The 19,068-nt window shown below is 50.7% G+C and overlaps 1 protein-coding gene across 1 annotated transcript in view; it reads left to right on the top strand.

The window, feature by feature from the left end:
* LOC142654474 (uncharacterized) overlaps positions 1 to 19,068 on the top strand; it is a 1,458,099-nt gene that overhangs the window by 1,095,431 nt on the left and 343,600 nt on the right.

Raw genomic sequence — 19,068 nt, forward strand, 5'->3', positions numbered from 1 at the left:
GAAGAGCCTACTAGCGCTCTGCCTGGGACTCCAGCTCTGGACAAGCCCCTGACATCACTGTGGCAGCCTCTACAGAGGGCACTGTGGCAGCCTCTACAGATGGCACGGTGGCAGCCTCTACAGAGGGCACTGTGGCAGCCTCTACAGAGGGCACTGTGGCAGCCTCTACAAAGGGCACTGTGGCAGCCTCTACAGAGGGCACTGTGGCGTTATCTACAAGTGGGTGTGTGACAGTATCTGAAGAGGACACTGGCATTATCTAGGGGTGTGTGGCCTTATCTACAGAGGGCACTTTGGCCTTATCTACAGAGGGCACTGTGGCCTTATCTACAGAGGGCACTGTGGCCTTATCTACAGAGGGCACTGTGGCCTTATCTACAGAGGGGACTGTGGCCTTATCTACAGATGGCACTGTGGCCTTATCTACAGATGGCACTGTGGCCTTATCTACAGATGGCACTGTGGCCTTATCTACAGATGGCACTGTGGCCTTATCTAGGGGTGTGTTGCATTATCCACAGAGGGCACTGCGGCATCATCCACAGAGGGCACTGCGGCACTATCTAAAAAGGGGCTGCCCAATCTTGACATGTGTGCTAACTGAGCCGCCGGACTGCATTTAGCGACACTTAAACTGGAAAGCTGGATTGTTGAAATAAGCACGTGGAGAAATCTCACATTTTAAACCTAGCGATATTATTATAGTAATGTAGTATTATTATTCTAGTAATATAGTGTTATAGTAGTTCAAATAACTAATTGATTAACAATAATTTTGTATTGTATCAAATTTGAAAGTAATGCGGCCCGTCAACTTCCCATTTTTTCTATATGCGGCCCACTTAAACGGCCGAGTTTGAGACCCCTGCCCTAGACCTTAGAACAGGGTGGGTGGAGGAGAAGACATACCCCAGACCTGAGAACAGGGTGGGTGGAGTAGACATACCCCAGACCTGAGAACAGGGTGGATGGAGGAGTAGACATACCCCAGACCTGAGAACAGGCCGGGTGGAGGAGTAGACATACCCCAGACTTGAGAACAGGCCGGGTGGAGGAGTAGACATACCCCAGACTTGAGAACAGGCCGGGTGGAGTAGTAGACATACCCCAGACCTGAGAACAGGGTGGGCGGAGGAGTAGACATACCCCAGACTTGAGAACAGCCCAGGTGGAGCAGTAGACATACCCCAGACCTGAGAACAAGGTGGGTGGAGTAGACATACCCCAGACCTGAGAACAGGGTGGATGGAGGAGTAGACATACCCCAGACTTGAGAACAGGCCGGGTGGAGGACTAAACATAACACAGACCTAAGAACAGGCCGGGTGGAGGAGTAGACATAGCCCAGTCCTAAGAACAGCCTGGGTGGAGGAGTAGACATACCCCAGAACTAAGAACAGGCAGGGTGGAGGAGTAGACATACCCCAGACCTAAGAACAGGCCAGGTGGAGGAGTAGACATACCCCAGACCTGAGAACAGGGTGGGTGGAGGAGTGGACATACCCCAGACTTGAGAACAGGCCGGGTGGAGGAGTAGACATACCCCAGACTTGAGAACAGGCCGGGTGGAGGAGTAGACATACCCCAGACTTGAGAACCGGCCAGGTGGAGTAGACATAACCCAGACCTAAGAACGCGCTGGGTGGAGGAGTAGACATAGCCCAATCCTAAGAACAGCCTGGGTGGAGGAGTAGACATATTCCAGATCTAAGAACAGGCAGGGTGGAGGAGTAGACATACCCCAGACTTGAGAACAGGCAGAGTGGAGGAGTAGACATACCCCAGACCTAAGAACAGGCCGGGTGGAGGAGTAGACATACCCCAGATCTAAGAACCGGCAAGGAGGAGGGGTAGACATTCCCCAGAGCTGAAAACAGGGTGGGCGGAGGAGTAGACATACCCCAGACTTGAGAACAGCCCAGGTGGAGCAATAGACATACCCCAGACCTGAGAACAAGGTGGGTGGAGTAGACATACCCCAGACCTGAGAACAGGGTGGATGGAGGAGTAGACATACCCCAGACTTGAGAACAGGTCGGGTGGAGGACTAAACATAACACAGACCTAAGAACAGGCCGGGTGGAGGAGTAGACATAGCCCAGTCCTAAGAACAGCCTGGGTGGAGGAGTAGACATACCCCAGAACTAAGAACAGGCAGGGTGGAGGAGTAGACATACCCCAGACTTGAGAACAGGCAGAGTGGAGGAGTAGACATACCCCAGACCTGAGAACAGGCCGGGTGGAGGAGTAGACATACCCCAGAACTAAGAACAGGCCGGGTGGAGGAGTAGACATACCCCAGATCTAAGAACCGGCAGGGAGGAGGGGTAGACATTCCCCAGAGCTGAAAACAGGTTGGGTGGAGGAGTAGACATACCCCAGACCTAAGAATAGGCCGAGTGGAGGAGTAGACATACCCTAGACCTGAGAACAGGGTAGGTGGAGGAGTAGACATATCCCAGACCTGAGAACAGGGTGGGTGGAGTAGACATACCCCAGACCTGAGAACAGGGTGGATGGAGGAGTAGACATACGCCAGACTTGAGAAAAGGCCGGGTGGAGGACTAGACATAACCCAGACCTAAAAACAGGTTGGGTGGAGGAGTAGACATACCCCAGACCTAAGAACAGGCAGGGTGGAGGAGTAGACATACCCCAGACCTAAGAACAGGCCAGGTGGAGGAGTAGACATACCCCAGACCTGAGAACAGGGTGGGTGGAGGAGTGGACATACCCCAGACTTGAGAACAGGCCGGGTGGAGGAGTAGACATACCCCAGACTTGAGAACAGGCCGGGTGGAGGAGTAGACATACCCCAGACTTGAGAACCGGCCAGGTGGAGGAGTAGACATAACCCAGACCTAAGAACGCGCTGGGTGGAGGAGTAGACATAGCCCAATCCTAAGAACAGCCTGGGTGGAGGAGTAGACATACCCCAGATCTAAGAACAGGCAGGGTGGAGGAGTAGACATACCCCAGACTTGAGAACAGGCAGAGTGGAGGAGTAGACATACCCCAGACCTAAGAACAGGCCGGGTGGAGGAGTAGACATACCCCAGATCTAAGAACCGGCAAGGAGGAGGGGTAGACATTCCCCAGAGCTGAAAACAGGTTGGGTGGAGGAGTAGACATACACCAGACCTAAGAACAGGCCGAGTGGAGGAGTAGACATACCCTAGACATGAGAACAGGTTAGGTGGAGGAGTAGACATATCCCAGACCTGCGAACAGGGTGGGTGGAGTAGACATACCCCAGACCTGAGAACAGAGTGGGTGGAGGAGTGGACATACCCCAGACTTGAGAACAGGCCGGGTGGAGGAGTAGACATACCCCAGACTTGAGAACAGGCCAGGTGGAGGAGTTGACATAACCCAGACCTAAGAACGCGCTGGGTGGAGGAGTAGACATACCCCAGACCTAAGAACAGGGTCGGTGGAGTAGAGAGTAGACATACCCCAGACTTGAGAACAGGCCGGGTGGAGGAGTAGACATAACCCAAACCTAAGAACAGGCCGGGTGGAGGAGTAGACATACCCCAGACCTGAGAACAGGTTGGGTGGAGGAGTAGACATACCCCAGACCTAAGAACAGGCCGAGTGGAGGAGTAGACATAACCCAGACCTAAGAACGCGCTGGGTGGAGGAGTAGACATAGCCCAATCCTAAGAACAGCCTGGGTGGAGGAGTAGACATATTCCAGATCTAAGAACAGGCAGGGTGGAGGAGTAGACATACCCCAGACTTGAGAACAGGCAGAGTGGAGGAGTAGACATACCCCAGACCTAAGAACAGGCCGGGTGGAGGAGTAGACATACCCCAGATCTAAGAACCGGCAAGGAGGAGGGGTAGACATTCCCCAGAGCTGAAAACAGGGTGGGCGGAGGAGTAGACATACCCCAGACTTGAGAACAGCCCAGGTGGAGCAATAGACATACCCCAGACCTGAGAACAAGGTGGGTGGAGTAGACATACCCCAGACCTGAGAACAGGGTGGATGGAGGAGTAGACATACCCCAGACTTGAGAACAGGCCGGGTGGAGGACTAAACATAACACAGACCTAAGAACAGGCCGGGTGGAGGAGTAGACATAGCCCAGTCCTAAGAACAGCCTGGGTGGAGGAGTAGACATACCCCAGAACTAAGAACAGGCAGGGTGGAGGAGTAGACATACCCCAGACTTGAGAACAGGCAGAGTGGAGGAGTAGACATACCCCAGACCTGAGAACAGGCCGGGTGGAGGAGTAGACATACCCCAGAACTAAGAACAGGCCGGGTGGAGGAGTAGACATACCCCAGATCTAAGAACCGGCAGGGAGGAGGGGTAGACATTCCCCAGAGCTGAAAACAGGTTGGGTGGAGGAGTAGACATACCCCAGACCTAAGAATAGGCCGAGTGGAGGAGTAGACATACCCTAGACCTGAGAACAGGGTAGGTGGAGGAGTAGACATATCCCAGACCTGAGAACAGGGTGGGTGGAGTAGACATACCCCAGACCTGAGAACAGGGTGGATGGAGGAGTAGACATACCCCAGACCTGAGAACAGGCCGGGTGGAGGAGTAGACATACGCCAGACTTGAGAAAAGGCCGGGTGGAGGACTAGACATAACCCAGACCTAAAAACAGGTTGGGTGGAGGAGTAGACATACCCCAGACCTAAGAACAGGCAGGGTGGAGGAGTAGACATACCCCAGACCTAAGAACAGGCCAGGTGGAGGAGTAGACATACCCCAGACCTGAGAACAGGGTGGGTGGAGGAGTGGACATACCCCAGACTTGAGAACAGGCCGGGTGGAGGAGTAGACATACCCCAGACTTGAGAACAGGCCGGGTGGAGGAGTAGACATACCCCAGACTTGAGAACCGGCCAGGTGGAGGAGTAGACATAACCCAGACCTAAGAACGCGCTGGGTGGAGGAGTAGACATAGCCCAATCCTAAGAACAGCCTGGGTGGAGGAGTAGACATACCCCAGACTTGAGAACAGGCAGAGTGGAGGAGTAGACATACCCCAGACCTAAGAACAGGCCGGGTGGAGGAGTAGGCATACCCCAGATCTAAGAACCGGCAAGGAGGAGGGGTAGACATTCCCCAGAGCTGAAAACAGGTTGGGTGGAGGAGTAGACATACCCCAGACCTAAGAACAGGCCGAGTGGAGGAGTAGACATACCCTAGACATGAGAACAGGTTAGGTGGAGGAGTAGACATATCCCAGACCTGCGAACAGGGTGGGTGGAGTAGACATACCCCAGACCTGAGAACAGAGTGGGTGGAGGAGTGGACATACCCCAGACTTGAGAACAGGCCGGGTGGAGGAGTAGACATACCCCAGACTTGAGAACAGGCCAGGTGGAGGAGTTGACATAACCCAGACCTAAGAACGCGCTGGGTGGAGGAGTAGACATACCCCAGACCTAAGAACAGGGTCGGTGGAGTAGAGAGTAGACATACCCCAGACTTGAGAACAGGCCGGGTGGAGGAGTAGACATAACCCAAACCTAAGAACAGGCCGGGTGGAGGAGTAGACATACCCCAGACCTGAGAACAGGTTGGGTGGAGGAGTAGACATACCCCAGACCTAAGAACAGGCCGAGTGGAGGAGTAGACATACCCTAGAGCAGGGGTCTCAAGCACGCGGCCCGCGGGCCGCATGCGGCCCCTGGGGCTGTCATCTGCGGCCCGCGGGACACAGAGCCGCTAGTTTCGGCTCTGCTCCGAGACTCTGGAATTCCCTGACATCGCTGTCCACATATGAACAGCGATGTCTGGGGCTTCCCCAGAGCCGGAGTCCCGAGCAGAGCGCTGGTGTCGGCTCTGCTCCGGGACTCTGTGGAATTCCCTGACATCGCTGCCCATATATGGACAGTGTGTCAGGGTCTTCCCCAGAGCGGAGTCCTGGGCAGAGCGCTATTATCGGCTCTGCTCCGGGACTCTGGGGAAGCCTCTGACATCGCTGTCCATACATCGACAATGATGTCAGGGGCTTCCCCAGAGCAGGAGTCCCAGTGATGTCAGGAGCACAGCTGGAGTCCCAGGAAGAGCCTACTAGCGCTCTGCCTGGGACTCCAGCTCTGGACAAGCCCCTGACATCACTGGGGCAGCCTCTACAGAGGGCACTGGGGCAGCCTCTACAGAGGGCACTGGGGCAGCCTCTACAGAGGGCACTTTGGCAGCCTCTACAGAGTGCACTGTGGCAGCCTCTACAGAGGGCACTGTGGCAGCCTCTACAGAGGGCACGGTGGCAGCCTCTACAGAGGGCACTGTGGCAGCCTCTACAGAGGGCACTGTGGCGTTATCTACAAGTGGGTGTGTGACAGTATCTGAAGAGGACACTGGCATTATCTAGGGGTGTGTGGCCTTATCTACAGAGGGCACTTTGGCCTTATCTACAGAGGGCACTGTGGCCTTATCTACAGAGGGCACTGTGGCCTTATCTACAGAGGGCACTGTGGCCTTATCTACAGAGGGCACTGTGGCCTTATCTACAGATGGCACTGTGGCCTTATCTACAGTTGGCACTGTGGCCTTATCTACAGATGGCACTGTGGCCTTATCTAGGGGTGTGTTGCATTATCCACTGAGGGCACTGCGGCAGCATCCACAGAGGGCACTGCGGCAGCATCCACAGAGGGCACTGCGGCAGCATCCACAGAGGGCACTGCGGCACTATCTAAAAAGGGGCTGCCCAATCTTGACATGTGTGCTAACTGAGCCGCCGGACTGCATTTAGCGACACTTAAACTGGAAAGCTGGATTGTTGAAATAAGCACGTGGAGAAATCTCACATTTTAAACCTAGCGGTATTATTATAGTAATGTAGTATTATTATTCTAGTAATATAGTGTTATAGTAGTTCAAATAACTAATTGATTAACAATAATTTTGTATTGTATCAAATTTGAAAGTAATGCGGTCCGTCAACTTCCCATTTTTTCTATATGCGGCCCACTTAAACGGCCGAGTTTGAGACCCCTGCCCTAGACCTTAGAACAGGGTGGGTGGAGGAGAAGACATACCCCAGACCTGAGAACAGGGTGGGTGGAGTAGACATACCCCAGACCTGAGAACAGGGTGGATGGAGGAGTAGACATGCCCCAGATCTGAGAACAGGCCGGGTGGAGGAGTAGACATACCCCAGACTTGAGAACAGGCCGGGTGGAGGACTAGAAATAACCCAGAACTAAAAACAGGCCGGGTGGAGGAGTAGACATACCCCAGATCTAAGAACAGCCTGGGTGGAGGAGTAGACATACCCCAGACTTAAGAACAGGCCGGGTGGAGGGGTAGACATACCTTAGAACTGAGAACAGGGTGGGAGGAGTAGACATACCTTAGAACTGAGATCAGGGTGGGAGGAGGAGTAGACATACCCCAGACTTGAGAACAGGGTGGGTGGAGGAGTAGACATACCCCAAACTTGAGAACAGGCAGGGTGGAGGAGAAGACATACCCCAGTCCTGAGAACAGGCAGGGTGGAGAAATAGACACACCCCAGATCTGACAAAGGGCAGGGTGGAGGAGTAGACATACCCCAGACCTGAGAACTGGGTGGGGGAGGAGTAGACATACCCCAGACCTAAGAACAGGTCGGGTGGAGGAGTAGGCATAACCCAGACCTAAGAACAGGCAGGGTGGAGGAGTAGGCATATCCCAGACTTGAGGACAGGGTGGGTGGAGGAGTAGACATACCCCAGACTTGAGAACAGGCCCGGTGGAGGAGTAGACATACCCCAGACTTGAGAACAGGGTGGGTGGAGTAGACATACCCCAGAGCTAAGAACAGGCCGGGTGGAGGAGTAGACATACCCCAGACCTGAGTACAGGGTGGGTGGAGGAGTAGACATACCCTAGACCTGTGAACAGGGTGGGTGGAGGAGTAGACATACCCCAGACTTGAGAACAGGCCCAGTGGAGGAGTAGACATACCCCAGACTTGAGAACAGGGTGGGTGGAGTAGACATACCCCAGACCTGAGAACAGGGTGGATGGAGGAGTAGACATACCCCAGACTTGAGAACAGGCCGGGTGGAGGACTAAACATAACACAGACCTAAGAACAGGCCGGGTGGAAGAGTAGACATAGCCCAATCCTAATAACAGCCTGGGTGGAGGAGTAGACATACCCCAGATCTAAGAACAGGCAGGGTGGAGGAGTAGACATACCCCAAACTTGAGAACAGGCAGAGTGGAGGAGTAGACATACCCCAGACCTAAGAACAGGCCGGGTGGAGGAGTAGACATACCCCAGATCTAAGAACCGGCAGGGAGGAGGGGTAGACATTCCCCAGAGCTGAAAACAGGTTGGGTGGAGGAGTAGACATACCCCAGACCTAAGAACAGGCCGAGTGGAGGAGTAGACATACCCTAGACCTGACAACAGGTTAGGTGGAGGAGTAGACATATCCCAGACCTGCGAACAGGGTGGGTGGAGTAGACATACCCCAGACCTGAGAACAGGGTGGGTGGAGGAGTGGACATACCCCAGACTTGAGAACAGGCCGGGTGGAGGAGTAGACATACCCCAGACTTGAGAACAGGCCAGGTGGAGGAGTTGACATAACCCAGACCTAAGAACGCGCTGGGTGGAGGAGTAGACATACCCCAGACCTAAGAACAGGGTCGGTGGAGTAGAGAGTAGACATACCCCAGACTTGAGAACAGGCCGGGTGGAGGAGTAGACATAACCCAGACCTAAGAACAGGCCGGGTGGAGGAGTAGACATACGCCAGGCCTAAGAACCGGCAGGGAGGAGGAGTAGACATTCCCCAGACCTGAGAACAGGTTGGGTGGAGGAGTAGACATACCCCAGACCTAAGAACAGGCCGAGTGGAGGAGTAGACATACCCTAGAGCAGGGGTCTCAAGCATGCGGCCCGCGGGCCGCATGCGGCCCCTGGGGCTGTCATCTGCGGCCCGCGGGACACAGAGCCGCTAGTTTCGGCTCTGCTCCGAGACTCTGTGGAATTCCCTGACATCGCTGCCCATATATGGTGTGACAGCATAGGGTGTGACAGCAAGTGACAGCAGCCGCACATAGGGAATGCCAACCGCGGAAGGAGGTGATGGCTGCACTTACCTGACGCCGTCCAGGGCCAGCAGGACGTCCGGACCGGGTAAGTGGAGCTCGGGACGAGCAGCTGATCTGGGAGGGTGCCGGAGCCGGTGGGAACGGCGGGGAACGGTGCGGCAGCCGTTACATAACGATACTAAAACTGATCTGAAAATGACATTGGCTTAATTTTTGTTAGAAAGTCACCCGTATCTAGTAAAATCATTTAGTGTCAAGTACATACGGAAGTAATAAACAATCCAAAAAGATTTTGAATACCGTGTCTGTGCTAGCCACAATGAGGCCTGCCAGGTGGTCTGGCCAGCCGCTTACGTATCTTAGACAACACATACAGTATTGATGTAATTGGGTTTTCCTAGATTAGGAAGGATCGCAGATACATATCAATAAACCTGTTCTGATAGGACACTTCTACCTCCAAAATCTCATGCTGGATTACAAACTGACAATTGTTTCTGAATTTCCTTTTATATACATAGTTTTTACCCTCCACTACCACAGCCACACCCTTGTCGGTTGGTTTATACACAACTGGAGAGTGTTTGTAAAAAATTTTAGCTCCACCACCTCATTTTTATTTTTGCTGGAGCATGTTTTAATTTTTTAGAGATTTCCTTAGACACCAATATAATATGTCTCAATTCTATTGTCTGCTATTGGAGCGGATCTCTTAGGGCTTGTCCACATGTAGCGGAATTGCTGCGTATTTTCTGTCTGGAATTGCGGATGGAAAATACGCAGCAGAATACAGTAGCAGCAAAGTGGGTGAGATTTAACAAATGTCATCCACATGCGGCGTAGCATTTCCGAGCATATATTGTCCTGCGGTGCGTAAGTTTTGTACCGCAGCATGTCAATACCTGCTGCGGATAGTGGACTGAATTGCTGCGTTTTTCAGAGCTGTCGTCACCATCTCCCAGCATTGAGAGAAGCGCAGCAAAATACGCACTATTTTCTGCAGTAGAAAACGCAGGAAATGGTGCGGTTTTTCCCGCAGCGGAATTTCTGCCAGTTTCTATGGAATTGCTGTAGAAATTTTACGTGTGAACAAACCTTTACAGTTCCTTACGTTTTTTTTTTAATCTGGAAGACTGCTCTTTATTAACCCCTTAATAAAAAGCCTATTTTAGACCTTAAAGAGGCTCTGTCACCAGATTTTGCAACCCCTATCTGCTATTGCAGCAGATAGGCGCTGCAATGTAGATTACAGTAACGTTTTTATTTGTAAAAAACGAGCATTTTTGGCCAAGTTATGACCATTTTTGTATTTATGCAAATGAGGCTTGCAAAAGTCCAACTGGGTGTTTATTATGTGTGTACATCGGGGAGTTTTTACTACTTTTACTAGCTGGGCGTTCTGACGAGAAGTATCATCCACTTCTCTTCAGAACGCCCAGCTTCTGGCAGTGCAGACACAGCCGTGTTCTCGAGAGATCACGCTGTGTCGTCACTCACAGGTCCTGCATCGTGTCGGACGAGCGAGGACACATCGGCACCAGAGGCTACAGTTGATTCTGCAGCAGCATCAGCGTTTGCAGGTAAGTCGATGTAGCTACTTACCTGCAAACGCTGATGCTGCTGCAGAATCAACTGTAGCCTCTGGTGCCGATGTGGCCGACACGATGCAGGACCTGGGGCAGGAAGTGAGTGACGTCACAGATCTGCACTGCCAGAAGCTGGGTGTTCTGAAGAGAAGTGGATGATACTTCTCGTCAGAACGCCCAGCTAGTAAAAGTAGTAAAAACGCCCCGATGTATGCACATAATACACACCCAGTTGGACTTTTACTTTAAACACGCCCACTTGGACTTTTGCAAGCCTCATTTGCATAAATACAAAAATGGTCATAACTTGGCCAAAAATGCTCGTTTTTAAAAAATAAAAACGTTACTGTAATCTACATTGCAGCGCCTATCTGCTGCAATAGCAGATAGGGGTTGCAAAATCTGGTGACAGAGCCTCTTTAATGACCAAGCCATTTTTTACGTTTTTCCATCGTCTCATTCAAAGAGCTATAACCTTTTATTATTTTTGCGTCGACATAGCTGTATAAGGTCTTGTTTTTTGCGGGACAAGTTATAATTTTTAATAGCACCATTTTGGGGTACATAGAATTTGATAAACTTTTTATTTGGGGGGGATAGAAGAAAACCAGCAATTTCGCCACAATTTTTTTGCGCCCTACATTTATGCCATTTACCGTGTGGTATAAATAACACTAACTTTATTCAGTGGGTTGTTGCGATGGCAACGATACCAAATTTGTATAGTTTTTGTATGTTTTACTACTTTTACAAAGTGAAAACCCTTTTTTTTATTTTTTTATTTTTTAAATTATTTGTTTTTCTGTCTCCATATTTGAAGAGCCGTAACCTTTTTATTTTTTCGCCGATGCAATTGTAGGAGGACTTTTTTTTGCGGGACGACTTGTAGTTTTTATGGGTACCATTTTGGAGTAGATGAGGCTTTTTGATCACTTTTTTTTCTCACGTTTTTTTTTAAGGCTGGATTCAAAGAAAGCAGCAATTTTTGCATGTTTTTTTTTATTTTATATTTTACGACGTTCACCGTGCAGGTTAAATGATGTAATAAGTTTGTAGTTGGGGTCGTTACCAAATATGTAACTTTTTTTTTTTTCTTTATTTTGTTTGTTAATAATAAAGCAGTTTTTGTAAGGGGGAAAAGTGTGTTTAGTAAAAAAAATAAAAATAAAAAAAAATTAAATAGTCCCATTAGGGGACTTCACTATGCGATTATCGGCGGATCGCATTTATAATACACTGCAATACTTCTGTATTGCAGTGTATTATGCCTGTCTGTGTAAAACGGACTGGCGTCTGCTAGGTCATGCCAGAGGAATGACCTAACAGGCATACACTACAGGCAGACCTGGGGGCCTTTATTAGGACCCCGGCTGCCATCGGAGACCCAGACACTCGGCGATCTTATCGCCGGGTGACCGGTGGGATGAGAGGGAGCTCCCTACCGCTCTCCAAACCCACTCAGATGCGGAGCGCCGCATCTGAGGTGTTAAACGGGTGAGAGATACTAATAATGATCTTACACGTTCGAGCAGGGCTGCGTCTCCCTTTCGATTTTAATGATTTCTCCAATAAACATGGGACCTGCTTTTCCCTTTTAACTACTATCAGCGCTGGATCATCCTTTCTTCCATTTTGCTATTTCACACCGTGGGCCATCGCGGGGATCTGAGCGACACTACAGGAGGCGCAGACCGGTGGGCTGGAGGTTTCCTCCCTGTTTCTATATGCCCCCAGCCCTTAGCTACCTCTGGGAGCAGGGAGATTTGACAGCTCCCTGCTCTGTTTATTCCGATGCAGTGACGTAAAAAGTCTATTGCATCGGAATAAAGCCCGTTAGTGACCGACGTAAAAACACTATTGGGCGGTCACTAACTGGTTAAAGAAGACCTTCCATCTCTAGTTGCGAAAAAGCGAGTTAGATCAATTTGTCTGAAAAACTTTAGTGTTAACCACCGGACCGAAAGACTCGAAACAGAGTTCATCTTGTGTCAAAGTTCCCTAGTTCTGATGCGTCTTTTTCTGACTGACACGTTCCCCTGAAGTGTCTACTTCTGATAGCGACCACATATTCCTCGATCATGCGCTCCTCTTATCCTCCCCCTCTGGCCTCTCTGTTCTCTAAAAAAAAAAAAAAAAAATTTCCCACCCTCCGAGAATTTGGAGTTGGAATTGGCATACTATCCCACTGTTGATGGTATCAGGGTCTCTGTGGTAGGGACTCACTATTACATTTGAGGTTTCAAGTATTGCCGTATGCACAATTATTAGGCAAGTTGTATTTTTGTGGATTCATTTTATTATTGAACAACTACAGTGCTGTCGGTCAATCCGAAATGTTAATAAACTTCAAACCTGAATATTTAGGATGGTAAAAGTGAGGTTTTGGCATCTTAGGAGAATATTTGTGTGCAGACTTATTGGGCAACATATATACAATATAGCCTCCCTTCTTTTCAATAAGTCATAAGCCTTCCATCCATGGAGCCCGTCAGTTTCTTAATCTGTTGACAATCCACTTTTAATGCGGCAGCAATCCCAGACACTGTTCAGAGAGGTCTACTCTCTCTTCCTTCACCGTGAATCTGACGTTTAAGAAGGACCCACAAGTTCTCAATAGCAAGGGCCGGACACCGGATGAGAGTTGGGGGAAGGCCAACATGACCAGGGTTTCAGGTGAGGAAGGGGTTAAATGTTTCTTGTGAGGAGCGGGAGAATGTAAGGGGTGGTGGCCTCAAGGGGGTGAGGTTAAGGGGGGCATGTAGGGTGGGGAGCAGGCAGCTTCACGCCATTACAGGGAAGACCGTTAGCCCTTGTCTGTAACCTCAACTGACAATGCTGGGTCAGCTGAGGGTAGCGGTGGCGGAACGGTGGAAGAGGAGCTCAGTCGGACGGGACCTGTGGACTCTGGGCAGGAGCTGTTTCTGACTGTAGGGCCTGCAGGGTCGCCAGGGATGTCTGCTCTGGCGATGCTCTCCTCCGATGTGCAGCTATCCACAGGGGATCTGGCGACGTCCTCTCCTCCCAGACGGTCTCGGGCGCGGCCTCCGGATCGCCTTAGCCCGGAAGTGCTACCCAGGGTCAGGCGCAGGCTTAGGAGCCCCAATTGGGACCCTCCAGGCCGGGCTTCCGCTTCCACCACTCGGGGGAGGAGGTCCCGGTCTGAGGGGAATCCTGGTCACCGGCCGTGCCCTGCGGAGAAGGGAGGACAGGATCCCAGGCATGTGGGGCAGCCTCCTGTCTCCCGGTCAACACCACGTGGAGCTGCGGCGGGCCGATCTGCGATGCACTAGTTGGATGGCCCGCCAGTCACCTGACTGAAGGCCCTGGTCCTACGCGCAGGCCGCAATCGGTGGTGGTGCAGAGGAGGGTGGATGCTGAGGTGACCGATGCAGAGGGGATGTCGGGAAGGCCCCAGTCGACAAGGGATATACCTGAGGTCCATAATGGTGGCCACAGCTGTAGAGCCTGCTGCGGTGTTCCAGGTCCAAGATGTCTGGATGTTACTGAGGATGGTGCCGTGCCCGTGGAGGATGATCGTCGTGAGGATTCCATTGCCCCGTCTGGTGGGAACACAGCGCCTACGCAGCCCGGTGAGTCATTATCACCTTTTCATTCTTTTCCAGCTATATTTAGGTCCCCAGGGGGTTGGGGGTGGATCCCAGGGGAAGTCCGTTAGAGACTTGGATAGTAGTGGGGTGGCGTCTACATTTAGCGGGAGAGGGGATGTTCAGGAATTGCTGGGAATTGTAAAAGCCCTACTGGCGCATTGCGAAGAGGGATGGTCGCATTCTCCTTCCCCGGTCTCCGCGTTTTGTTCCTTCCTCGGTTGGGTCGTTGGTGGATGTTGTGTGTCCCCCGGTGGGGGTAGGAGGGTTTTCTGTATCGGTACAGACTGATAAGGACGTGGATAGGGTGCGGTTGGATGACAAGGCCAAAGGTGAGGTGTACGTCTGTTTTGAGGGCCCTTTGGTCGCTCATTTAAAGCCATAAGTTAGGGAGAAGATCTGGAAGGATGAATATGTTGAAATATTCTCTCTTCTTCCCTTGGAAAAATTTAACTTAAAGGAAAGAGGTGGGAGAGCAAAAAAGAGTAGAAGCGTAGATATCGTTCAATCCCTCAAAACTTCTTGAATTGGTTGCAGGCCTTTGCCATTCTGGCGAGTGTTGTCATGGGAAAAGGTGGCGGAAATTTTTTTTCCGCACTTTTCGGTTACATGGACGTTATAGGCGAGGCGCATCGGGCATATGGGGGTCACACCTGGCTACGTACGACGAACAGTTCAGACAAAGGCGATTTTGTCCCAGTATTAGATGTATTAGATGGGATAATAAGGACATTGGGCTGTGGTTAGGGGTAACGGCCCTGACTAAGTTCGGGCAGTCATTTCCAGGGGGGGCCAGAGTCGCCGGCCCCTCTGGACAATCCGGTCAAACTGGTGGAGTGTCAGGAGGGAGGTTGGGGTTGTGCTGGCAGCTCAATGATGGCCAATGCAAGTTTGGGGTGGGATGTAAGTTTAAACATTCCTGTTTCTCCTGTGACTGGACTTCTCACTGGTCCGCTAAATGTTTTAAAAAAGGGATGGAGTGGTGGTACCCATGGGTCTGATGCCAGTGAGGTGGGTAGAGATGGAGCCCTACCTAAATAGACTTCTGGACAGGGCAAAAGGAAAAATGTTGTTAAAAGGTTTTCAGTTTGATTTTGAGATCCCTTCCCCCTTCTCCTGTGGTCCCTTTTTGGGTGCGGAATTTGCGCTTGGGGATGCAATATCCCGAGGGAAGTAGGGTTAGGGCGGATGTCGGGCCCGTTTTTGTCTCTCCCAGTCCCGGATCTTGTGGTCTCCCCTCTTGGGATGGTACCAAAGAAGGAGCCGAATAAATTTTGGCTTATTCATCACCTGTGTCACCCGCGGGGGTTGTCAGTTAATGATGGCATTGCCCCTGAGCTGTGCTCTGTAGTATACACCATTTGATGCGGCGGTAGAGCGGGTGCGGCGGTACGGTGCTGGTGCGCTTATGGCAAAGACTGATATTGAGTCGGAATTCCGACTTCTAATAGTGCACCCCGATAGTCAAAGGCTGTTAGGGTGTCACTGGAAAGGGGTTTGCTATATGGATCGTAGTCTCCCAATGGCCTATTGGTTTCTTGCGGCGGAATGGGTTCCACTGGGCTTGGTGTGCAATCTGGCCCTTCTGGGAACTTTTTTCTATATTGATAGCGGTGGAAGTCTGGGGCGAGCGGTTCCGGGATAGCAAAGTGCGATTCCATTGTGATAACATGGGGGTGGTGTTGGCCATTAATAACGTGTCCCACCCCGCCCCCACCCGGTGGTTTAGTTGTTGCGCCGTCTGGGGTTACGTTGTTTATCACACAATGCTTGGATTGTTGCGATCAATGTTCCTGGTGTGCATAATGACAATGCAGATTCTCTCTCTCGTCTACAATGGGAGCGGTTTCGTCTATTGGCTCCAGAAGCGCATGTGGAAGGGGTCGCCTTCCCGGAGCGGCTATGGGACTTGGTTTACGAGCAGCGGGAGGTTTGATTTGGTCCTCCCTAGCGCCTGGTACATGGTTGGCGTACGACGTGGCTTGGAGGGATTGGGGACATGGTTAGCGGGTGTGCCTGAGGTCCACTTGATAGATCAGGTGGTGGCTTTATTTAGGGTTTTTGGGTTCAGGTGGCAGTGGCGGGCTGGTCCGTGTCGAAAGTGAATCGTTTTGTATCAGCCCTAGCCTTTGGTTTTAAGAGGTGCGGTTTTAGGGATCTTATAAAGGATTTCTTGATTGTCCAGGCCCTCAAGGTGTATCGTAAAGGCGGGGGTCGGCCGGACGGCCATCGCCTGGTGTCTTTTGCGCTATTGGAACGCTTAGGGGAAGTGTTGGTTGGGGTTTGTTTTTCGGGTTTTGAAGTAACTCTGTATAGATTGGCTTTTTCTTGGGCGTTTTTTGGGGCCTTGTGGGTAGGTGAATTAGTGGCTCCCAGTAAGATTAGGGTGGGGGGTTTGCGGTCGGAAGACTTGCTGCGGGTGCATAAGAGTGCAGTTTTGGGCTAGACGTTCCAAAACGGATCAGCACGGCAGGGGAATACGGATGGCGTTAGCGGCAGTCAAGGGGGCCAGTATGTGCCCGGTGGATTGCTTTGCCGGCTATGCTGCTGTTAGGAAATGTATTGATGGTCCACTGCTATGTCATGAAGACTGTTCTTTCCTGTCACGTTGTCAGTTCACATGTGTTTTTTGTAAATGCCTCGAGGTGTTAGGTTTGGATGGGTCTATTTATTCTCCTCATTCGTTTCATATTGGGGCGGCTACGCAGGCGGCTTCTTGGGGATTGGAGTCTGAGGTGGTGAAGCATAGAAGTCGTTTGGAATCTATGCGGTATAATTTCTGTGATGGTAGCTGCTAAGTACGCTTTCCCTTCCCTCCCTCTTACCCTATGCTCTTCGAACCCCCCCCCATTTTTTCCTCTGTTTCTCCCTCATTGTTCTTTTTCTTATTTTTAGGTTGCTTATCCTCCTTGGTGTGGATACTAGTGCACTCCTATGTGCACTGGGGGGGATTTGAGGGCAGATGTTTGCCTGGACGGACGACCGTTTGGGTTACTGAGATCCTCGGTGGTTATACGTTGGCTAGGCACGCGAGTTATGGTTTGGAGTCGGGTTTTACCCGATTTTCATCGTTCTGCTCAGTTGGATCGGGCACCTGATGTGCTGGTCCCCATGTGGGAGGTAATGATTTGGGGACACGTCCTTTCAGGAAATTGATTAGGGACATTAAATATGATCTCGGGCTATGGTCCTGCTTTCCCAAGATAAAGGTGATCTGGTCCGAAATTGTACCTCGCAGTGTCTGGAGACATGCGCGTTCGGTGTCACGCATTAACAAGGCACGAGTTAAAGTCAATCTTGCAGTCTCTATTTTTGTGGTAAGGAGTGGGGGTTTTTTCGTACGGCATTACGATTTTGAGGATGGACAGGGTAAATTTTGTTTGGGTGATGAGGCCATTTTAGGCTGTGTTCACACTGAATTTTTTGCAGGAGGAAAATTCTGCCTCAAAATTCCGTTTGGGATTTTGAGGCAGATTTTGTCCTTCCTGCATGTCGTTTGCCGCTGTGTTTTTCGCCCGCGGCCATCGAGTGCTACGGGCAAAAAACTCTGCGAAATACGCTCTCCCTGCCTCCCATTTGTGTCAATGGGAGGTCAGAGGCGTAAACGCGCGAAGATAGGGCATGTCCCTTCTTTCTCCCGCGAGGCGGTTTTACCGCTTGCAGTAGAAAACCGCCCCCGCCTCCCATTGAAATCAATGGGAGGCATTTTCGTCCGGTTTTTGACGAGTTTTGCGGAGGAGTTTCCGCTCCAAAAAGCTTGTCAAAATACTCCGTGTGAACAGGGCCTTATTGCGGTTGGCATTGACCTCTGGGCTTTGCGTATTCAAGAAGGAATTGAGCGAGTGCTGCTGGATGGTGGGAGCTCTCATAATTAAAGGCGTTTTTAAGTATGTTCGTTTGGCAGATTGGGGGTCCCTGGAGTTTGTGGTAATTTGAAGTGGGGGATTCATCATAGGTATGGTCCCTAACAATTACACAATTGCTCATGGGTATGAGCGTATTTTGGGCTCCTGCTGGGTGGTGTCCCGGAGAGTGGTTTTCATCCTTGGCGAGCCAACTGCGGATTAGAAAGGTGACCCTGAGCCTGTAGGGAGACGGCTGAGGGTAAGTAGCTATACAGGTGTGCAGTTCGGCGACCGATTTGTATCTCCAAGGAATTCCCTTTCCTCGTTATGTTTTTATTTATAAAGCACTGTTTATGTTTATGTAAATATGTTAATAATGGCTGCTGTGGCTGAATTTATCCAACCCACTGTCTTATGTATGTTTTACTGGGATGGGTAAGTGGGAAGGAATGAGGTGGGGCCACAGGGTTAGATAAGAAAATGGTGAAAAGAGGGAGGGGGTTAAGGGAAAGGTAGAATGAGGTTAATAACGGACGAGCTCTGTAATCCCATGGTCGAGGGTTTAGGTCAGGTGAGGAAAGGGCCATCTCATTATTCTTTCATCTTTACTGGCTAGCCATGCAGTGTTGTACTTCGATGGATGTGATGGAGGATTGTCCTGCATAAAAATCATGGTTTTCTGGAAAGATTCAGACTTTTTCCTGTACCGCTGCTTGATACACCTATTTTGTCATTGGCTTAAAAAATTCCCTGAGTGGCCGAAACGTCGCCTATTTATTTTATGATGAATCGTTAAGAAATAAACGCTAAGTTTTAGAAGGATCTCTGGTGCATTGGAATTTCTTGTCCGATCGGGAGAGGGTATAAAACATTAAATTTGGCACCATGTTCTCCATGTTTTTAAGCGCAGTTTGGGGACGCAATTTTGGTGCATTTAGTTTAATAAAACTTCATAAACTTTTGTGTGTTTTTTGTTTTGGCTGCTTATTTTCCACCTATGCAGTTT

Source organism: Rhinoderma darwinii, chromosome 1 (assembly GCF_050947455.1).
Source record: "Rhinoderma darwinii isolate aRhiDar2 chromosome 1, aRhiDar2.hap1, whole genome shotgun sequence".
Lineage (NCBI taxonomy): Eukaryota > Metazoa > Chordata > Amphibia > Anura > Rhinodermatidae > Rhinoderma > Rhinoderma darwinii.